General features: G+C 37.7%; 1 pseudogene; it reads right to left on the bottom strand.

Moving 5' to 3' along the window:
• LOC149222705 (uncharacterized) overlaps positions 1–21807 on the bottom strand; it is a 53496-nt pseudogene extending 31689 nt beyond the window's left edge.
• Positions 21808–23059: the final 1252 nt, after the last annotated feature.

Here is a 23059-nt window from a genome sequence, read left to right as displayed (position 1 = left end):
GAGGTTTCATCCTCAAATGACACTGTCACTGAAGATTCATCTTCAAATGACACCCTCACTGAAGAGAATAAGGATGACACCATCCAGATTCTTTTCATCAACACAGATTCTGATGAGCATCAGGGAAATGCGCCCATTCCTTTATCGTAGGAAGGAACATCGTCAGGGTCATATCCGGCCGTGTATTCGGTCCCACCGCCAAGCAACCTGGTTGTGTCCTTTGATTGGAACCAACTAGGCAGACCCCGGTTGCCAGCCAGTATACCATTCAGAATCATAGTCCAAATTTATAGAATGGTAATGGCTGGCACTATCATTGATGAAGGGGCATCTGTGAGTATCCTTTCCTCTGTTGCTTGGAAAGCACTGGGTTCCCCGGCGCTTTTGCCTGAGATAATAAATCTCTCAGGTTTTGATAAAGGAACCAGTCGACCATTAAGGATCCTCCCCAATGTGCCTGTTACATTGAAAGGGAAGACCGTTCAAATGAACGTGATGGTCGTTCAAGGACCCTTGGATTATAACCTACTCCTTGGACGAGACTATATATATTGCATGGGAGCTATAGTCTCCTCACTCTTTAGAGTAATGTGTTTTCCACACGAAGGAAGAATGGTCAAGCTCGTAGACCAACTTTCATTTCCGGGATCACGCATCGCAAATAGTCATATACCAACCCTCAATGGTCTATTCACTCAAGAAATGTCTCCACCCCCAGTCCTCCTTCCCGATGAGTGCGAGTGATTCGGAAAGATGGGACTGGAACCCAGGGGGCATGCATCCTAGTCTGCTTCGGGCAGAGGAAACCTTGGGTATAAGGTAGAATTTCCGCGGGAGAATATGACTAGTCCATACCCCGTCCGTGGTTGGAAGAGGGGTTGTTCTAGAATAGGATTCTTTTGTCAAAGTTACGTGTTTGACAACAGTCATTCACCCTTGTCTATTTCGGTAGACATTGCTGAGGAAGTGTTCAGTTTGAAAGATTAACAGAACAATCTTTGGGTAACCAGAAAGAGGCAAGCCTCCCTCAATAACACAAATGTTTTGTCTTTGAGTAGTGTTCTTCTCTTGTCACAAGTAGCTGCTCTCTTGTCGCAAGTAGCTATTCTCTTGCGATCTTGCAAAAGATCTGTTAAAAGTTGGGCTGACGGGAAGACAAGTACCGCATAAGACCCGTTAAAAATAACAAGAAGACAAGTATCGTTAACATTAGACTGACAAGACGACAAGTAGCTGTGAACACCCAAAGAAAAGCAGAGGTGGGGGAGAGGAGGGGCAGCCTTGAAATTGTATTTTATACCTGGGGGCATGCAAACCTTTTGGAGTGCAAGCTAAGAGCGGTTGTTTATCTGTTTTTGGGATTAGCCGTTTCCGAACTTGCATAAAGAAAGGATGAGGGAGCAAAGCTTAGTGAAGATGAAGCTCCATAAAAAATAGAGATCTCACAGGAGACATTTCTTATCTTATGACTGGTATATCGAGCAGTTTTACCGCGGAATTTATGCTCGTTAAAAAATAGAAAAGCGAGATCCGAGCAGTTTTAGCACATAGTTCATGCTCGTTAAAAAATAAACATAAGATTGAGCAAGAGTTTCCTCCAGAGTTTAAGCTCATTAAAAAATGAACCTATTTCGGTAAATAACCATTGTGATCGTAAATTTATTAGCCATAAAAAGCCTTGGTCGTGTTTGCACCTGCCACCTCCATTCCATTTGGCCGATCGTTCTCCTCCATATGATTGTTTACCTATTTTGAGGAACAGCTGCGAAGAGTGATTTCACCTAGCCATCCTTGTGACACTGCCGTGATTGGAAAATTCCAACCTGTACCTGGAATCTGCTGCTATCCCTGTTTATCACTCGTTCCTCAAAAGACGAGTCTTCTTTGAGCTCTTTTCAACTGACTCGTAAAATATGAAAAGTTTGTCGAGTTTTGGCCTTCCAGCTCGTTAAAGTGACCGGAAGAGCTATCCCTCCTCTAGATTTCAATCTTTTTGGACCTGAGGGATTATTACACAAAAAGGTCGAGCGCTTGTTTTATTCGGCTCGTTAAAATTATCGAAAATTCATCCTTCTGTATTGTTTTATACTTTTTCGGACTTAAGGGATTAGATGACGAAAAAGGAATTTTAGAGTTAACTTTATGTACCTTTTCAGACTCTCAAAAAATGAAAAGGACCGAGTTTTCCTTGTCGTTAGACTCGTTAAAATGATTAAATAGCGACAAACTTGTCTTTAGACAAGAACGAGTTTCCCTATCGCTAGGCTCGTTAAAACATAGAGATGGGCTTGCCCGAAGGGCAGGTTATAGAACAAGCATATGTTATCCTCCTCAAGCTTGACAAAAATAAAGAGGTACTGGTCAGAAATGACTGGGGAAAAATTGGGAGAACCTCAAAGCTTTAATGGTAGCAAGTCGCTCTTGAACATGACACTTTTCCTCCGTATCACATCGGGTTGGGTTGTTTCAGTCACCGGTCTCATCACCATGGTCTTCGCCAAACCATCCACATTTGGGGTAATTCTACCGATCCATCGCATCAGTGTCGTTATATGTTCAAGAGATGTTGTTCAGAAAGAGTCAACCGTGTCCCATCCACTGCCGTACATTATCCTTCATCCACCCATGATCGCCACCCTGAATCATATGTCACAGATTGTTTTCACCTCCACTAAAATCATTAGCTCCGTTCCGTGTCACTGATGTGGGATTCATTAAGGCCCTCCTTTGACGGATCGCTTCTTGTCGACTTCAGCTCATTATCCAAGAAGTTGATCTAGGAACACCCCCCTCAGTACTTTGAAGCTTGCATGCCTCAATGGCAAGTTTCTCACTTCCGGCGACAGGTATTCATCAATGACCTTCGACCAGAAGATTTTGCGTGGTGTTTGACGCCAAGTCCTTTATTCACACCACGTGAATTGTACTGCAGTACCTTGAGGGTCATTATCATTATTGGTGATTCCTCTCGCGCTTGTTAACGGTTTACATCAACCGGTAATCAAGCGATGTCTTTCCATGTTCGACTTCAGCGCAATTCTCACATGGATCGACTTGTACTTAGAGTGAAGATCGAACGAGTTTGAAGACCCCGGATCTAGTTTCATCCATCCGGGCTGCGATATATATTCAGGAAACATAAAGACATTTGACATGTACATCATTGCAGCAGATGATCATCCTACTCAAAGGATGATAATTTCAGCAGAAAATTATCAGTCTACCATCAGACGATCGTCTGTTCTATGTACCAAAATGAATTTATAAAGCTGAGCATGGGAATGCCTGCCTCAGCTAGATCATGAAAGCAGAATGAAAAAATAATGTATTGTATTGTATTTTAGTACAGGTCACCTCTCAGCGATTGAATGAACTTCGGATCCTCCTGATAAAGCATTTCACCTGATAAACGACCTCATACTTTAGGGGGCAACTGTTATAGACATTTTTGTGCCTTACAGCATGAAGCATGAAATGTCAATAATCTAAGGGATCCAAAGTCCCTAAACATGTTGTTCCTACCCCTAGAGGAACAAGGTCAGCAAACCACAGCACTGAATATCAGTTCTCCACCTGAAAACACTCAGAAACAAGCTAATTCTGGATCATGTCAACTGCTCCACTGAGCATCTACGCTGAATGTCAACTGCTCCACTGTGTACCTGCACTGAATGTCAACTGCAAAGAAGGCTACCTGCGTTGGGCGAGTTTGGCCAAGTGGCACAGTCATTCCTCAAGGTGTCAATGCCCAGGAAGCTTCCAAAATGACACTTGGATCAGGGAATTCGCCTAGTGATGAGTAAGAGGGTCTAGATCTCCAAGTGGAAGCAAGAACCTCCAAGTGGACTCAAGAACTGAAGAATAACTGAAGTGGGAGAGGACACTAGTCAGCTCCATGCCAAGCTCAAGCTGACTCATCCTTTCTCCAAAACTCCTATATATAGAGCTCTCTCATGAGGTCTAGGGGGGCTGGAATCTCGTGAATGTAAGGAAGTGCTGTTGGTTTGAGTATAGAAATATTGGGTGATTTTCTTGAAGGAGGTGAAGAGGAGATTTCTTTCTGCTGGGAGGTGATGCTGGATTGGGCCTTTTATGGTTGTATCACTTCCTGAACTTTACTTCTTCCATTAATAAAGCATTTGAGGTTCTTCTATATGCATGTATCTCAATGGTGTATTGTTGTACTTGTGTATTTGATTTATTCTAATCCTTGAATCAATTATGAATGTATGCTTCTTGTAGTTTCCCTCTCTTGTGATTTTACAGGATCTTGGTGTAGCTGAGCCAGTGAAAGAGCAAGGAGCTGGGATCAAGCAGCAAAGAGAGAAGATTGGATCAATCATTAGCGGAAGACATCGGTTAGTGGATCTCTTCCTCCCCTCTCTTACATCTCATAAAGAAGTAATCTCAAATAGCTTTGCTTTGATTGTTGTTGAGGTACTATCACCCTTAGAGTGGGATAGGGTCATTCCGTATTGGATACTTTTCCCAACAACACAAATGTTGGTATTTTTTGACCTATGGGAAAACAACAGGAGGCAGGTGGACGAGCACAGAGAAATTTCGGGAGGGTAGTTCTCCAGGATTTGGATTTGACTGAGACACTGGCAGAGTTGTAGGATCATGTGGAGGGGTTAACCCTCGGTATTCTAGATATCTGGATCAAGGAGTTACCTATGAGGCTGCAGCACCATACTATTGGTGTTCCTAGCCATTGGATGCAGCTATTACGCATGATAGCTCAGGTTGTGACCTGTTATCATGAGCATCATTAGGTCTACTTAGGATGATTTTTGTATGCATTTTGAGTTTTTAGGTCAGATGACCAAACATGTCTTGGACACAAATTTTGTAAAAACTTTAAAATATCTATCTATTTTTACTTTCAAAGTTTTCCTATATGGTTATGTGAAATCCTATTCAACTAATGATGTGAATTGAAAATTTACTTTTACATGTGTCGCAAATGTTTGTTTAACACATAGTTTGCTAATGAATCAGTTAATGTGTTAAAGTTTCTGGAAATATGTTGATATTGAATGTACTCAAAATGTCTTTCCAAAAGACGAACTCTAAGGAACATACGAAGAATAGTTGGGTTTCGGACGGTATAAACACTTGTAAGTTGTAGTACAATGAGTTGTGAGTCCAACCTAATAATGATTCGGCGAATGCCAAGTGAAATGGCATCAGAGAGAAGTTCGATCAACGCGCTATACTTAGCGATATTGTTCATAGAACGACTGATACAAATCCCTTGAAAACTCACTAACTCGCCACTTGGAGTGAAAATGGCCCATGTTGCAGAAGATAGGTTCTGCGTACTACGACTAGCACCATCGGCGTAACCAACAAATGGTTCCAAAGATTTCGACATCTGCAACAAATGTAAAGCGGATTACTTAGCCACATAAAAAACACTAAAATACACACTGACACACACACATGCAATTAAAACATATATACAATGATTTTACTATATTCAATTAAGCATAGTAACGTTTGAGGTACAACTTGTTTCGGGGCTGCGACAATGGAATTCCATCATAATCCACCAACTCGTAAGCACCTTTTCCAAAACACGCTTGACAATGTAAGGGCCCATCCAAGTGGTTCAAATTTTCCTGCTCCTAGTTTATCAGCTTCCTGATCATAAAGCAAGACCAAGCCTCCTTCCAAGAAAATACGAGGCTTGACATTTTTGTCATATTGCTCCTTGATTTGTTTCTTATGTGCTTCGTTAGCCAATGTGGCTTCATGACAGGTTTCATCCAGATGGATGAGTTCTAAGAAATGTGGTTCTTCATCAGAAGTGTCGGGTAATAGGTCAATTGCGAGTTTAAGAGATGAAATTTCACATTGTGTCGGCAAGATTTCCTCCAGACCATACACCAATTGAAAGGGTGTGAATCCAATCGCATTCCTTACTGAGGTTCGATATGCCCACAAAACAGAGTACATGATTAAATGCCAGTTTCGTTTATGAATCCATATCATTCTCTAAAGCAATCGCTTCAGGACTTTGTTGATGGCCTCAACTTGTCCATTAGCTTGCGGATAATAAGGAGTAAAACTATCATGTGAAAGTCCTAACTTGGTAGTTAACTCAGTCATCATGTGATTGTGAAAATGTGACCCATGATCTGTAACTATAGCCTGTGCTACACTGAACTGGGCAACCATGTGGTTGAAAAAGAAAAGTGCAGCCGTCTCGCCACTGTTGTTTAATGTAGGCATCGCCTCGACCCATTTTGTGAAATAGTCAACAGTGACTATAATGTACCCATGCCCCGACCGAGTGAGGGTTACATGTCATGAAGTTAATGCCCCATTTGGCAAATGCTCCAACAACGACGACAGGATGCAGTGGTGCAGGTGGTAATTTAGCTTTATGGTCATAGATTTGGCATGCATGATAGCTTCTGACGGAAATAATGTAATTTTTGAATATGGTAGGCCAAAAGTAACCAGCACAGAGATTTCTCTATGCGGTAGAATAACCAGATAAGTGTCCACCACAAGCACCTGAATGGAAATCATTCAAAATTTTCTTGGCTTCCTCATTTACGAGGCATCTCCGTAAAATCGTATCGATACCACGACGGTAAAGAGTGTCGCCAATGATCAGATAATATTTGGCTTGGTATCATATACATCGTTGTTGCGAGCGAGAGGTATTGGGCCGGAAAGTTTGGGTCTGGAGATAAATCAATATATCTCCATACCAAGGGTCAAATGACGAAATCATGAACAAAAACTCATCCAAAATTGATGGTTTTGATGTTGAATCAATGGTATTCAAGGGAAGGTTGCAAATAAGTTCGGTGAAAACTAGAGATTTCTTTGATTTGGATTTGAAACAACGTAAACTTTGAAACGGGAACTGATACTATTACCCGTTTCGTAGAAATAGCAAAAAATTGACCCGATTTTGAAAAGGGGCGATGCAGAACACATATTTTTTTAGAGCATAGTTTTTGGCATTTTAAATAACCGATACGATTACCCGTTTCATAGGGGTAGTAAAAACATGACCCGATTTTGAAAAATGGTGATGCAGAATACACTTCTTCTTTTTTCGGATCATATTTTTGACACTTTAAATTTTTTTATGTATCAAATATAAATATTTGTTTTTAAATGTTAGTGATTTTCATGCTGATTTTGAAATGTGTTGATGCAACGTGTTGATGTAGCATACCTTTTTTTTAGAGGACTTATTTTTCACACTTTAAAATTTATTATGTCCAATTTTTTGAAATTATGTTTACTTAACGAATTTTCAAATTGTTTCATTTTTTATTTTTTTTTTAAATGTTAATTACTTAAAAAATATATATAAAAAAGACAAGAAAAAATGTTTAAAAAAAATAATTATCTCATAAACCATAAAAGAATTTGGAGAAAAAACAAAACCAAAATTTTATATATATATATATATATATATATATATATATATATATATATATAAATATAAAAAGTAAGTAAAAAAAGAAAAATTTATAAAAAAAAAAAAAATAAAATTTAAAAAATATATATATATATATATATATATATATAAAAGTAAAAATAGAAAAATTAAAAAAAAAAAATTAACAAAAACTAGAAAAATTAAATAAATAAATTAAAAACAAACTAGATTAAAAAAAAATATAGAAAAATAACTCAGAAAATAAATTAAAAAAAATAAAATTAAAAACCAGTAAAATTAATATTAAAAACATTTAAAATAAACTAAAAAACAAAAATAAACTCAAATTAAAAAAAAAAAAAAAAAATGAAAATTTTAAATATATATATATATATTTTTTCAAATTTAAAAAAAATAAAAAATAAAAAACATTTAAAGTTTAAAAAGAAACATTTATTATAATCTTTTTCGTTCCTTTTCTTAAAGGGTTTAATTATATTATGGTCCTTTTCATTCCTTTCTTAAAGGGTTTAATTATATAGTATAAGATATTTAAATAACGAATTTATTTTAATTAGTTACCCATCCCTTAATTAATTACTATTATTATAATACTATAATAAATCTTTACAATTACCAATTTCCCTAAAACTAGTAGTACAGGTTCCTATTAGATTACTAATAAATTAATACCCTAATCATTGATTGTAAGAATAATACCATTATCATAACGAATATTACTTTTAATACCATTATTAATAATAATATAATAATAATACTAATCTGAATGATATAGTATATATAGTATAACGATAACTAAGATTATTTTAGTTAATGTTAATAATGTTCTTAGGTTTTTTTTTTATTTTTTATTTCTTTTGGTAGGAAAGCACCCACGGGGGATTTGAACCAGTGACCTATCACAAGGAGTGCCTAAACAGTGCACCCATTCACCGTCAATCCAAAGTCCCATGGGCTTCTATAGATTTATTAATACTTAAATAACCTTAGTATTAAATTTATATTAACTAGTTACACAAGACATTAACAATAAGATTAATGCTATAACATTAGTAGAATAATAGTATATTAATTATTATTGGTTATTATTAAATCATTTCGATTACTAGCTATTATTGTCCCTAGATATATTAATTCTAGCAATTTTAATATAAATATTCCCTAATATTATTATTATTATTATCTTTTCACTTAATTACATATGATAAGTATTAAAATAATATTTTAGCATAATAATATTATATAATTAAACAATTTGAATAGTCAAATCTAGTCGTTTATCAAGTCTGCCCTAATATAGCCGTTTTTTCAATATAGTGGTTTTTAGTCAAACCTAACCATTGGATGATCTGTTGTCCCTATTTAATATACAGCGATGATCTGGTTCTTCAACTTGTCTTGACGATGAACCACACTCGTCGGTTCGAAACGCATCGACAAATGTACTATCATGTGATTTATGCCGAAGAACTTTTCTCATAATTTTGACATGGATCACAGACGCCTCAATTCAACAAAAGAAATATGTCTTTTTTATTGTATTTTTTATTAAGCCCTACTTTTTTTATTTAAAAACAAAAAATTTAAAAAAATTTTTAAACAATTTTTTTTTATTTAAAAAAAAAATTACCCTCGCTGCCGTCCGGTCGCCCATGGTGCCACAGCTCTGGGTGGAGGGTCTACATGTAGACCCTCTGCCTAGGGCCACGACACCACCGGCGACCGCCCGACCGCCTCTGGTGATACGGCCCTAGGTAGAGGTCTGCACGCAGACCCTCCACCCAAGGCCGCGCCACCACAGGCGGTCGGGCAGCAGTGAGGTAATATAATATATATATATATATATATATATATATATATATATATATATATATATATATATATATATATATTAAATAAGAAAAAAAATGATTTAAAAAAAATTAAATTTTAAAAAAATTTTAAATTCTTTGTTTTTAAATAAAAAAAAGTAGGGTTTAATAAAAAATACATATTTCTTTTTAAACTTTAAATGTTTTTTTTTTTGAAATGATATATATATATATATATATATATATATATATATATATATTTTGAGTTTATTTTTGTTTTTTTAATGTTTTTAATATTAATTTCACTGGTTTTTTAATATTTTTTTGTGAGTTTTCTATTTTTTTTTAAATCTAGTTTGTTTTGTTTTGTTTTTTTAGTTTTTGTTAATGTTTTTTTTAATTTTTCTATTTTTACTTAATTTTATATATATATTTTTTAATTTTGGTTTTTTTCCAAATCCTTTTATGGTTTATAGATAAAAAAAATTTAACATTTTTTATTTTTTGTCTTTTTATATATTTTTTTACATTTGCTTTTTAAAACAATTAACATTTTAATCTTAATTTTAGTAGTTTTTAATTTTTTATTATTAATTTTTTTGTCAATTTTCTATTTTTTAAAAACTAGTTTGTTTTAAATTTTTTTTTTTTTGTTAATGTTTTTTTTTTTCATTTTTTTATTTTTACCTACTTAATTTTATAGTTTTTTGTTTTGTTTTTATATATATCTATTTGCCCAATTTTTTTTTTTTACTTACAAGATAAATTTTATTATTATTATTATTATTATTATTTTATTTTATGATTGAATTTTTTTTGTCTTTTTTAATATATTTGATTTTTTTGTTTTTTATTTTTCTTTTATGTTTTGTTTTTAGTATATATTTTAATTTATGTTTTGTTGCTTTTTAAAACTTTTTTTGTTTTGTATTTTTTTGTTGAAATTTTACTATTGAAAAAAAATGTTATCTCAGCGTCAACACTTTTTGTTTTGAGGGTGTTTTTTGCACAAAATTTACCATTGAAAAAAAAAAAAAAAAAAAAAAAAAGAAAGAAAGATGTTATTCGAACATTAACACTTTTTGTTTTGAGGGCGTTTTTTGGACAACTTTTGCACAAAAAATTGGTTTTCACCGCCATTTTTAAAACATGTTGAAAACTTACCCTAGAAAAAAAAAAGTGTTATTCTAGCATCAACACTTTTCATTTTTAGCATTGTTTTTGATGTTTTTACGGGGTTTTTTTACCAGAGTTCTCGTTTTGAGTTTATAGTTCATGTTTCAAAGTTTACATTGTTTTGATGAATTCCAAAACAAATTCCTGCGAAATGACAATCCATTTTGAGTATTTTCCCCCTAGCAATTGACATGAAACAATATATGTCATAGGGTTGCAATCCGAAATGAAAATGGTCTTTCGAAGCAGGATATAGTGGCGAAATCTCTGTACAGCTTGAACAACAGCCAGTTCTAGCTTTTCGACGTAAGAGTACTTAACTTCTGTATCATTGATATTGCGACTCAAATAATATATCAGATGTTCAATCCCATCTTCTTCTTGGACTAAAACCATTCCAATGGTTGTATCTGCAGTGGCGAGATATAGGAAGTAGTCGTTTTGATAATTCGGGGAATACATTAATGATGCTCTAATCAAGGTACCTTTAAGATCATCAAAGGAAGCTTGCGCAACCTGATCCCAATAAAATGGTATCCCGTTTTTCAAAAGACGAGTAAATCCTTTAGCCATTTCAACATAATTGGGAATGAACCTCCTCAAAAAGTTAGCCTTCCCTTGGAGTCTCTGTAACTGTAGTAGATTGGAAGGTGAAGGCAAGTCAAGAATTGCCTAAACCTTAAGAGGGTCGAGTCGAATTCCTTCCTTAAACACTACGAAACCAAACAAACGACCAGAACCAACACAAAACACACATTTGTGTGGATTGAGTCGTATTTTGTAGTGTCGACACCGTAAAAATATAGCTCTCAAATGTTGCGGGTGATTAGTCCGCTTTCGTGAATGAGCAGGTAAATCATCAAGGTATGGTTGAACAATATGTTTGATGTCATGGAAGGCATAGTTCATTGCCCTCTGAGAAGTTGTCCCTGCATTTTTCAAACCAAAAGGGAGTTTCCTGTAAGCGAATGTGCCCCATGGACAAATAAAAGTAGTTTTAGATTGGTCCTCTGGGCGGATATTGATCTAATTATAGTCAGAAAATCCATATATAAATGAAAATATTTCACATCCGACACATTCATCAATAATTTGGTCGATAAAGGGAGTGGGATAATTGTCTTTTGGACAAGCCTGATTAACATCCCCATAATCGACGCACACTCGTATTGTCCCTTGTTTCTTCATGACATGAACAATATTGGAAACCCAATCAATAAGAGGAACAGGGTATATGAAACCAGCATGCAAAAGTTTTTCAACTTTTGTTTTAATGGTAGCAACCTTCTTTGGATGAACAGGACGGAGGCGCTGTCACACTAGTTTGACATCAGGATACATTTTGATTTCATGTTCAACTATACTAGAGTCAATACCTGTCATCTCCTCATATGACCATGCAAATATATATCGAAATTCAGGAAAGAGAGCATAGTAAATATCAAGTTCTGATGGAGAACAAGAATTCGAAAGAAAATCAACAACTGAAGGGTGATTAAGTTAATTTGAAAAATATTCTATGTGATATGGAAGATGGGAACGATGATGATAATCTTCCCATGGTTCTTCTTTTGTCATCATTGATTAGATGATTCCTTCATTAGTAGAAAATATACGTGAAAAAGGATCAGAGAAAGTACCATATTCTAATGAACGATCTACCCATACAATTGGCGAAGATGGATTTGGGTTCGTCGCGCAAGCCAGAAAGATTGATTGTTATACAAGCTCAATGGGGCTTAACGACATGATTTCATTACTACTATCAACTTCAAAACTATTGGTAATCTTCCTTAAATCAGATGAAGTGGAAGATACCATGTTGCAAGTCTCAACTTTTTCCACTTCCGCCAAATTTGATGGTGACGGTAGTGAAAATTTACCCATTAGTGAAGAATCCTTGAAGAGACCTACACCAATGTTTTGAAGAGATAGTGGGGGTTCGTGAACTAACGAAATGCTTCTAGTATCCTATGAACTAGAGGCGAAGAAGGCAAGTTGATCAATAACTGTGATTTCGCCTTTATGATGGAATGCAATCGTATGAAATTATGTCGAAACCACAACAACCATAACATAAAACTATGGTCTTCCTAGCAAAATGTTGTAGTTAAGGGGTCCATCAACAACGTCAACTTCAACAGTTATTGTTTTGCCTACTAGTTTGATTTGCAGATTACTCAAGATTCCATAAGGCATATATGTGCGTCCGTCAAAAACTTTTAGCGTTGTTGGTGAACGTGACAAAGGCGGTGAGCCAAGTTTTCCAGCAATTCATTGACATAATACAAGTATATGCCCCCTCATCAATAATGGTTCGGTGAATAAGTTTATTCAAGGCCTTTACTTGAATCAGGAATGCTAAATGTGCTAGTAACTATGGCATATAACTCGCATGGTTGAAAACCACAAGATTGGAATCAATTGGATCGATTCCACCAATTGCTGACAATAAAGCCTGCTTTTGGGAGGGACAATTTTGAAGCACCTCGAGTGTCGACATAGTAGAAGGTGATTGAGCCAAATCTTCTACTATGTTATAGTTATGTGCTGCTCGAGCTCGAGGGTTAAATGTTGATTTATGTACAACTCCCTTAGGCGGTTTATTGTTAACTCTGGTGCAATAGGTGGTGGAATAGGATCAGATGAATTCAAAGGATTAGGTTTATTAGCCTGGATATTCAATGACGATGATTGAATTCCATAATATTTACTTCGTGTTGACACCAAAACTTAAAATTTAGGCTTAGAGGCGGATAGCATAAGCACTTGGGAAGTGGAAGCATGGTCTGTAGCAACAATATTTGTCTCCAGATTTGGAAAAGGATCAGTCAACACTGTAGATGTACTAGAAGCCTTAAGAAGCTTTGAGACTTCAGAGCAATGAGGACAATCTCACGTAAAGTGCTCATCATTACAGATTAAACATGGGTAACAAGGTTTCCTAGTCGAAGGAGAGGAATCAGATGATTTCTCTTGAGGGGGATTATTTTGTTTCTTCTTGTTTTTCCCCTTCTTCTTGCTTCCTGGTTTCTTTCCATTCTTACCTTTTTTAGATGACACGATATTAATTTCGGAAGTAAGAGTGTTATCAGATGCATTTTAAGTTTGATTGGAAATGGCAAGTGTTTGACTAGATGGTCTACCTACCGTTTGTGTGCTCGAAGAACCAATCACACCGTCATCAGCATGAGAGTCCTTACTCAATGGTGGTGGAGGAACAGTGAAAGTTGGTTGGGGTGCATTTAGGATCTTGTCATAGAGAGTGCCAGAATGTGTATAAATCAAGTCCAAATATTGGGCACGAGAAATTACTTTCTCTTCAATAAAAACTCCACCTTTTTCCACATCCTCGGTGATAGATGGCAACAAGGATTTTATAAACCACTCAACTAAAAGCTGATCAGGAACATAAGTTTTAACCATTCGACGACGATGATGCCACTCATGAATATGATTAGAGATATGAGTAGCAATAATCTGTTTAAAGTTGGTTAATAGTTCCGTTCCAATTTCATATCGTATGGGTAATTGGAAGTGGGTTAAAAACATGGCAGCTAAAGATGTAAAGTTATCAAAAGAAGCTCGTCGTAACTCAATGTACCACTTTGTAGCTAGACCAATAAGCATTCTCTGGAAAAGACCTAGTCTAACTGAATCATCATTCAAGGAGTTTGATGAACACCATAAATGAAAATTCATGACATGGTTGGATGGGTCTTTTCCAGGGTTTCCATTGAATTTCGGAATATCATAAGGTAATTTATGATGAATCACTAGCCACCAAGGTGCATAAAGAATTTGATCATTGGTGAGCCGATTTAGATCCGGTAATTCAAGTGTTGCAACAAAAGACAACTGTCTATTGAGGTCAGGTTGAGCATATCCAGGGTAAGATGGGATTGCCTGGGCAATAGGCCTTTGCATACCAGCATAAGGCATCTGCTGCTGGTAACCTTGATAGGGGTAAGTTTGTTGACCAAATCCGGTATAAGGTTGTTGTTGAGCACTAGGATATATTTGTTGTCGTCCAAACCCAACATAGGCTCGTTGAACAGGACCTAGGTAAACGTGTTGTTGACCAAACCCAGCATAGGTTTGTTGAGAAAGTCCAGGATTAGGTTGGTATTGCTGAAATTGTTGTTGTTGATATTGGGGCTGCCAAGGTTGTTGAAGCAACTGTTGTTGTTGTTGATACAACGGTTGTTGATTTAACGATTTTTTCCCTCAATGTAAGCTTGACCAGGTTGAGAATACACTAAACCAGTGTAAGTCTGAGTCATTCTAGCAAAAGGTAAACTGGCTTGAGGTTGTTGGATTCCAGGCACAAGTGGTTGTTGTAAAACTGCCTGAGAAGGCTGAATCTGTAAACCTGAAACTTGGGGGTCTAAGGTTGAAGGACTAGTTTGCACCGGTTGAGATATAACAATCTAAGCTTGTGACTGCGGTAAAGTTGTAACAACAGGTGTAGTAGGTATGGATGAGACAGATTGCATAGGTTGTGATGGATACACAAGCCTAGGTTGAACGGGCATTGTTGGCTGCCATTGACAGACAGTCTTTCCAGGCTGACCTAAAGATGACTGCAGACCGACATATGGTTTCTCCCCAGAAAATGGAGGATAAGGAGATTGTGCATATTGTTCTTCGTCTGCGGGTAGTCCAGTGTAAAGCGGATACATAGGATGGTAACCAGATTAACCATCTTGATATTAACTTGATGGGTCTAGCTGTTCAGTATTTATTAATGAAGAACCATATAGAATTCCTATAGAGGACATTGGTGAAGACCAAGGGCTAGAAGCAACACTTGAGTGGGTTCCAGATAAAGATTGGTAACCTGATGGGACAGACGAAACACCATACAAATGTGACTAAGGTGTCATAGTAAACATTGAAGAAGTTGCGACATAAGATTATGTCGTAGCTGTGACAGATGGTATAGTCTGGGATGTTGACTCTACCATAGTCAAATGTCCAAATAAATTCCCTAACGAATCAACGAGTGTCTGAAAGTAATCAAGATCAAAAGGAGCAATAAAATGAGGAGTATGAGGACAAAGATAAAGTCCAGTTCCAAAATGGAATGGATTTCTGGGTGCTTCTTCCTCAGATTCCTCTTCTATCAAAATCAAACCAGGTAGAAGGATTTCACCGTCAGGTCCGTAATAGATTTCTGATATTTATTCCTGAGGTAAAGAGGAAGTCTCGACAGTTACGGATGTTTGAGGATGTACTGGTCAATCTTCTTCTGGTATGGTAACAACTTCTGATTGTTCAACTTCAAGATCCAAGTGTTCTGGTAAAAGAAAAATAGGTTCAGGTTGGGCTTCTTGAACAACTACTGGTTCAGAAGTAACTTCTAATTGAACGGTGATAGGTTCAGGATCAGATTTTGGTTGAACAAATTCAGGTTCAGAAGTAATTTCTTTTTGAACAACTTCAGGTTGAGAATCAACTTCTTGTTGAACAACTTGGGTTATCGTTTCACTAGATTCAGTTTTAGTGTCCTCAAGTAATTGTGGGGATTTCATTTCAGTAACAGATGTATTAGTAATTGTAGGAGTAATTTGGGTCATAGTACTTACCAGTATAGATGTTTCTGGTAATTCAGATGAAGAACCAGAAGTTTGTGAAGTACTGGATTCAGTCAAACGAGACCGCTTTGACCGGATAGGTGTAGCTTCAGGCAGTAAAGGCAGTTTACTTGTTGTCCTTCGTGAACGACGGGGTAACGGTTGATGTTCCTCCACAATTGCTAATTCACTTTATTACAAAAAATAAATAAACAAAAAGGGTAATCTAGGCAAAAGGATTACCAAGCAACTGTGAACTGTAGAATACCTCCCGGTGAACTGAGAAGTACGGGCAGGCAATCTCCCCGAATGATGTGTTCGGTGTATCACAATGTAGAAGGCAGTCGACTCGGTTACCTAAGGATGGATAGAAACCTAGTGTTGTCCTCCCATATATACCAGAAAGTACATGGAATCCCAATCTGTGTTAGCGTTGTTTAATGCAAAACCGCATAGCGAGAGCATTCATTTATACTTTATGTATTATAACAACGCCCTATATACCCGAAGGTACGTGGACGAGCTACAATATACTCACATACATGGAATGAGGTATCACAATCGGAATGTATCGCAGACAAGTTAGTGATAGCTGCTATGTTTTACGATGCCATAACATGTCTCTATCCTAGAACCTCTAAATGTTTTGCGTTAGGTGACAATGCTCCATTAGGTTAATTGAGATTAATTTTAAGTTGATATTGATTAAGAATTTGCCTTTCAAGGTCCACCACCTAATGTCTTTGAAATTTATAGAATGCAACTAATATGATAAGCATTTTTTTCATTCAATTTTAACAAAGAAAACCTTAGCTAGTAGGGATAGAGCAATCAGATTCTTTTAATCAAAGAATAAAGAGCACATCTAGTGCAATTTCCCTAAACTATTCCATATGAGCACACTCAAACTTTTTCAATGCACAATGCAAGTTTTTCTTTTCAATTCCCTTAATGTTGAAATGAACAAAAGGAAACTAATGCACATACAATCATTCAATCTTTTTGCAAGAACGAAGACTTTACGACAGTTCCTTTTCGAAAGAAATGAAGACTTTTACAACACTTCATTTTGAGCAAAGATTAATCGGCTATAATCTAACTTTGACAATGAATTGATAATTATAAAGAAATCATTTAAGAAACATTAAACAATCAAGGCCAAATTAGGGCTAGGAGGAGAAATACAAATTGATTCCAGAGACACAACAATCATTGATCTTTCAGCAAGCAAAAACAGAAGGAAATTTGGGAAAAATCAAGTCAAATGTGGGATTTTTTTACCTAAGGAGGATAAGCACAGCCCGGAATGGGAGATAGTGAACTTCAGAGCATTTTCCTCAAGCCAAGAGTGCTTTGCAGTGCTTTGTGTCCTGACCAAGCCTGCGTTGGTGCCAGAGAGGCCATTCTAGGGGCTTTCAAGAACAATTTTTACCAAAAAACACTTCAAAAAGGTTGAAACAAGATAAATGGAAGCAATTAAAGTCTACTAGGGTGTACTAGGATGAAGATAAACTACCCAGAATGATGATCGTTCCTCAATGGAGTCGCCAATTTGTTATGTGGAATTTTGCATCTATGGATAAATACAATTTCCCTAGGTGGGTAGCTACACCCAGAACAATAGATTTAAAGAGTTTAACCTTTTTCTATAGAGGATAAATAAGACAAGGGACCTACTTGTTATCTTTCGCTTCCCTTTGTCTCCTTTGAACAACTCCCATCGCTCCTTCTCGAACTGAATCCACTTGATAAGTACCTGCAATCATAAACAGAGGAAAAAAAACCAATCAAAGCAAGAGATCTATCTACTCTAAGAAAATGGAATTGAAAACATTTACACATATAATCATCATACATAAAGACAAGAATATGGGAAAAGGTGTAAACAACTTTATTAAGTAGAAGGAAGAGTTACAACCAAGAAGTTTGATCCCATGTCACTCATCCAGCTTGAGTTCCATCCTTCATCACATCAAAATAGCAAAACTCCAACAGCATAACAATACTTTCTTACAATCTCAAAGCTCACACCAACGGGTATCTCCTTACAAATTCTCAAAGTCCAGCCCCTGATCATTATGATGAGTGCTCAATTTATAGGGAAATGGAGGTGGTTTTGTCATAAATTGGGCATTGAATGGCTTTCCAATTTGGGAGTTAGTTTCCATGGAGGAAGGGATGAGAGGATATGAGGTTATTTGATTCATTCCCTATCCAATTTCAAGCTCATAGGAGAGGATAAGAGGTGGGAATCTTCTAGAATGATCTAGAATGAAAGAATATTCCCAGAACCCTATGAAGATTTTGCTAAATCTCACCCAAAGTAGGTCAAAGTGGGCGTAGGTGATCTACAAATCAGGCTTGAATGGGCCTAAGTGCTTTGTAGTGCACTTACCCCTAACCAAGGTTGCGTTGGTCCCTCAAGGAGTCATTTCAGGATGCCTTCAAGCCAGGAAACTCTCAGGAATGATGGCATTCAATGTGATGACTTGTCTATGGCATGTAGCAACAGAATTAGGGTTTGATGAGCCCTAAAAGTACTGGTATGAATGATGGGAGTGATGTGCCCAAATATACTTGTAACACAATTGTACTACCTTTGATGGTTGAGGTGCTTTCCCAACAACTACAAGATGATCTCGTACCTCCTGAATCCTAGTGAGGAAGGGATCTATGATTTCCCCTTTATGTATCCTTATGCATCTCAACGTTTCTTCTAACAACAACTTTCGTTGTTTAGAAGTTCCTTGATATAGCTTGGAGAGAGCATCCCACATCTCTTTGGCAGTATTCGTGCCAGATATATGTGAGACTATATGATCTTGGAATCCATCCAGGATCAGCTACTTCTCCTTTTCCATTTCCTTTGTGTATTCCTTCAGCTAACCCGCATCCTGTGGAACTGCCACAATGTTGACTATATAGATCTTCAGGCCATAATCATCTAACATGAACAACATTTTTGCCTTCTAGATGAAATTATTGGAGGAACCCTCCAACCTATCCTGATCTCTAAGCCCATCTGTGGCCATCTCTGATCTTATCTGGAAACTCCCTCTTCCTTTGCTTGCTTGTTGCTCTGCTACTTGCACTCCCTCCTAGAATGTTCAGTTCTTCTAGCTGCTACTGCCACTTGAAACTAGGAAAATCAGATTTCTTGGCCATAAACCCTCTAATAGAAATCTCCCTCTATGTGTGCAATTTATCTTTCACCTGATGTTGGTTCTGCAACCGCAAATCCCTTTGTGCCCAGACAAGAATTTTCTTTGCGAAAATATGAGTAGTTGTTGTTCCTACCTGCACTGCACCTCGCGACTATACAGAAAAATATCGCATGAATCTCATGGTTGTTTTGAGCTAACTCGTACAGTCATCTGAAAAATTTAACCTGCAGCTCCCTTTGAGCTGCGAATTTCTCCTTTCTTTCTCTAAGGTTCCTGTCCTGAAATATGTTCTGATACCATGTGAAAATTCTTTGAAACACAACAACTAGAATTAGTTCTCCTAACTGATTAGAAAATTATTAATTTTTAGATTAATATCGAATTAATCACATTGCAATTTCTTCACCAAAAATAAATACTACGAAATAAAAATAGGAATTGAGAAATGCTAGCGCACACACATAAAATGACACAGTTGTTTTTATACAAATGTCCCTAGAAAACCCCAACTTTGGAAAATTGGTGCAACAACTGAGGGTTTATTTTATTATGTAGAAGTGAATTTTGTGTACACTCTTTGGAAGCCCAACTAGCTCTCCAAATAGGAAGATTTGATATAAAATACTTAGAGAGAATAATTATCTCCCTCCACATGTAAACCTAAGGCCTTTGAAATATGGGTGTTAACCTCTGTGCAGGTTGAATCTGTTTCTAACGATTTTCACGGTTGTGCTAGGAAATCTTGCATGGCGGATCTAGGAAAACTCACACGACCCAAATTTGGGAAGTCAAAAAAATCCGCGCGGCCCATGCAGCTGATATGGAAAAGATGTGACGTGGAATACTTCAATCACTCACCTTCTTCTTCTTCCATATCTAGAAATATTCCTTCGAATCAATTACTCTGCCCATCTTACACTTGCTACTCGATCTCTGACTCGATCTCTCAAACTGTCTAGATCATCGAGTATTTGAAAAGTCTATCCTCCATATACCCATCGAATCCTTATTATAATCTCTAGTTGGGACTCCAATGGCCAAGATTAGATCTTAATCAATGTCTGAGATCATCACTAAGTTGATCTGTGTGAGTCTCTAGAGAATTCACACCTTTCTCAATTAATTACTATTAATTAACCATTAGGGGAATTTTGAGGTCTAAAATGGGCCTCCTAAGAAAAATATACAACCAAAATAAGCTTTATAAGAACCAATAGGATTCAATATGATGATGTCAAACATGGAGGATGATTCACCATTTTTGGAGTAAAGAAGTAAAAATATTAAAAAATATAAAACTAATTTTTCAACTCGTATATTAAACTTATCTGCCTAAAGTTTTAGTCAAATTTCGAGCAGGAGTACTCGTTAGATGCAAAATTTAATTCCTCATCCAAAGAGTACCTATGTTGCATTCTTTCGATGGACCCTACTACATGAAAAATGATAAATACATGTATTTCTCATTTTTCGTGTAGTAGTGTTGGCTTATATGGGCCTAACCCAGGTTTGGAAGAGTTATTTAGCCAAACAAATCCCGCAGCTACCGGCCCTTTCGGCAACAGCCCGCAGAGCGTGGACTGAGGTCTCACCTGAGGTAACAAGGGAGGGTGTTGGAACCAAGTTTCCGCACCCTAGGGATGTCTAGATATGGTCTGGAGGTTTCGTGCACTGGTCTACAGCTCCACGTTGCTCGGTATTCGCACAGATCCAGATTGATTATATCTTTCTTATTAGTGCGCTATTCTACTAGAGGATGCAGTTATAAATCATATCTGTTCAACAGGGTCTTTAAGCAAACATTTAACCAACACAACTGATTCACGCATTTAAAATGAACCCAGATTTACATACATTTATGCAATCAGCCGAATACTTAAACATATATTATGAAATTCAGATTCGCGATAGCTCAGAAGGAACATAGAATTTTCAGAAGAAACTTATCTTTATTTCCACTTATCCTCAATACATCCAGATCCGCCCTGCGCACTCAGCTGCAGGGGTCTGCGCACACAACTGTGGACTTTCCAGGCCTCTGCACACACAGCTACAGAGCCTCTATCTACTACCCCAACCCTTGACTCGGACTTACAGACGCTTCAGACTATCTTCTTCAAAAACCCATTACATTTCATATTCAAGATTAACCATCCAAACTTAACTTTTTCTACCCATAGAGCCTCGCTCTATTTATACCCTTCCTTGGCCCGCGACCCCTGCGTGGGCCGACTCTATTTACATTTCTTTACATTATTTTCCGAGTGGACTACCCTTTGACTCAACCTATTATAATTCGCGCTCCATGCTTTCATCAGAGTCTTTCCCCTATCTTTACCCAAAACTTCGAGCTTCGAACCCCCTAACCATTACGCAGGGCTTCCGCTACCCAACAGTCCCCCAACACAATCATCGTGACTCGTCCCAAGTCACTCGACTGGTGTGGTAATCTTCTCGCGTAGGGTGGTTAGCAGCCTTTGTGCTTCGCTTGTACCAGCAGCAAATTCTTCCGTCATCTGTTGCATCATTTCCATGTGTGTGGTCGTCAACTCAGTCTCAGGCGGCGCTGTCTCAATGGTGGCATACTCGCTTTGCATATGAGCTACCCTGCGCTCTATGGCGGTTGAAACTACAAATGCCTCATCCATCCATGGCTAGAGACGAGCTTTAATCACGACTGCCTTCTTCCGGGCCGCGTCATCTTGGATCTTTACGTCCTGAGCCTCCCTTATCTTAGCCAAGCACTGCGTAATAACAACAGTCGACACGGTTCCTTCAATCGTATCATAGGTTTCCTGAAGCTCCCGCACTTCATTTTCCAGTCGCTAAAGGGTTGGATCCTCTTGAAGGGCCATGAGCATGACAATCAACTGCGTGAACAGGTCCGTACATTCCTTCAGTGTCCTGGTAAGCATTTCGCGGGTGACAGTGATGATGTTCTTGCGCTGTTCAATGATCTCAGGGGGCGTCGCCGGCTGAGTCTGCAACTTTAACTCTGCAATCTGCACACTAAGCTCCCGTTGGATCCATGCGGCCTCCTCCTTCGTGTTATGGTACGTAGTAGCTAGCTTCTGAATTTGGGTCTCAATAGGGAGATCAACCCTAATATCCACCTCAGGGGCACTTGAGCAGGCTTCCGCGACAATCTGCTGCACTTGATGGTTCTGTGTGACGGCTTTGTCCCGTTGGAGGCGCAATTGTTCGAGATTTATTTTCTGCTCCTAGAATATTTGTTCGGTATGGACTTCCTAGGTGTGAAGCTCTATTGTGGCGTTGTCCTGGAGCTGTTGTAAGATTTCGCGCGGTAATGCGGCTATGTTTAGTCCCAGTCCTGTAAGTTGTCCCAGCACAACTTTGTCCTAGAATTGCAACAGAATAGGTGACTTGGGTCTTCAGTAATGGTTCTGTAGCTAACATACCAGAACCCCTTGTAGCAGTGCTTTCACTTGTTGGCGCGATGCGGATTCCTAGCGTCTGTAGCTGCGTACAGAGCTCCCCCAACACAATCTGCTGCTTGGACATGGCTTCATCAACTGCATCACGTGTGGCATCGCGAACGACATTTTCGATGTCATTCAGGTCACCCTCGGTTAGGGTGGTCACTTCACTGTCTGTCTTAGACGCCTTCGCCTTCTTCCATGGCTTCAGCCGCTTTGGTGTCGTTGAGTGCTTTAAAGGGGCACCCATAGCAGTGGATGGAGTATCTATTGCACCCGATTGAGTGGTTTCCTTCTGACTGCCTTTGTTCTTTGTCGATGTCTCCCCGCCTGGTTGTGTCTTTCCTACCGCTGTGAGTGCCACCTCCTGAGTTGCTTTAACTTGCACAGAAAACTGTGCATTCCGCTTTTGTTGTGCGGCATGCTTGGCTTCCTCCTTTTGTTTCCGAATGGCAGCCTCGTC

Source organism: Pinus tabuliformis, chromosome Q (genome assembly GCF_031772625.1).
Source record: "Pinus tabuliformis cultivar Carrire ecotype Pingquan chromosome Q, CPIR1, whole genome shotgun sequence".
Taxonomy (NCBI): domain Eukaryota; kingdom Viridiplantae; phylum Streptophyta; class Pinopsida; order Pinales; family Pinaceae; genus Pinus; species Pinus tabuliformis.
The sequence above is the reverse complement of the archived record's forward strand: the minus strand, read 5'-3'. Positions and strand labels throughout refer to the sequence as shown.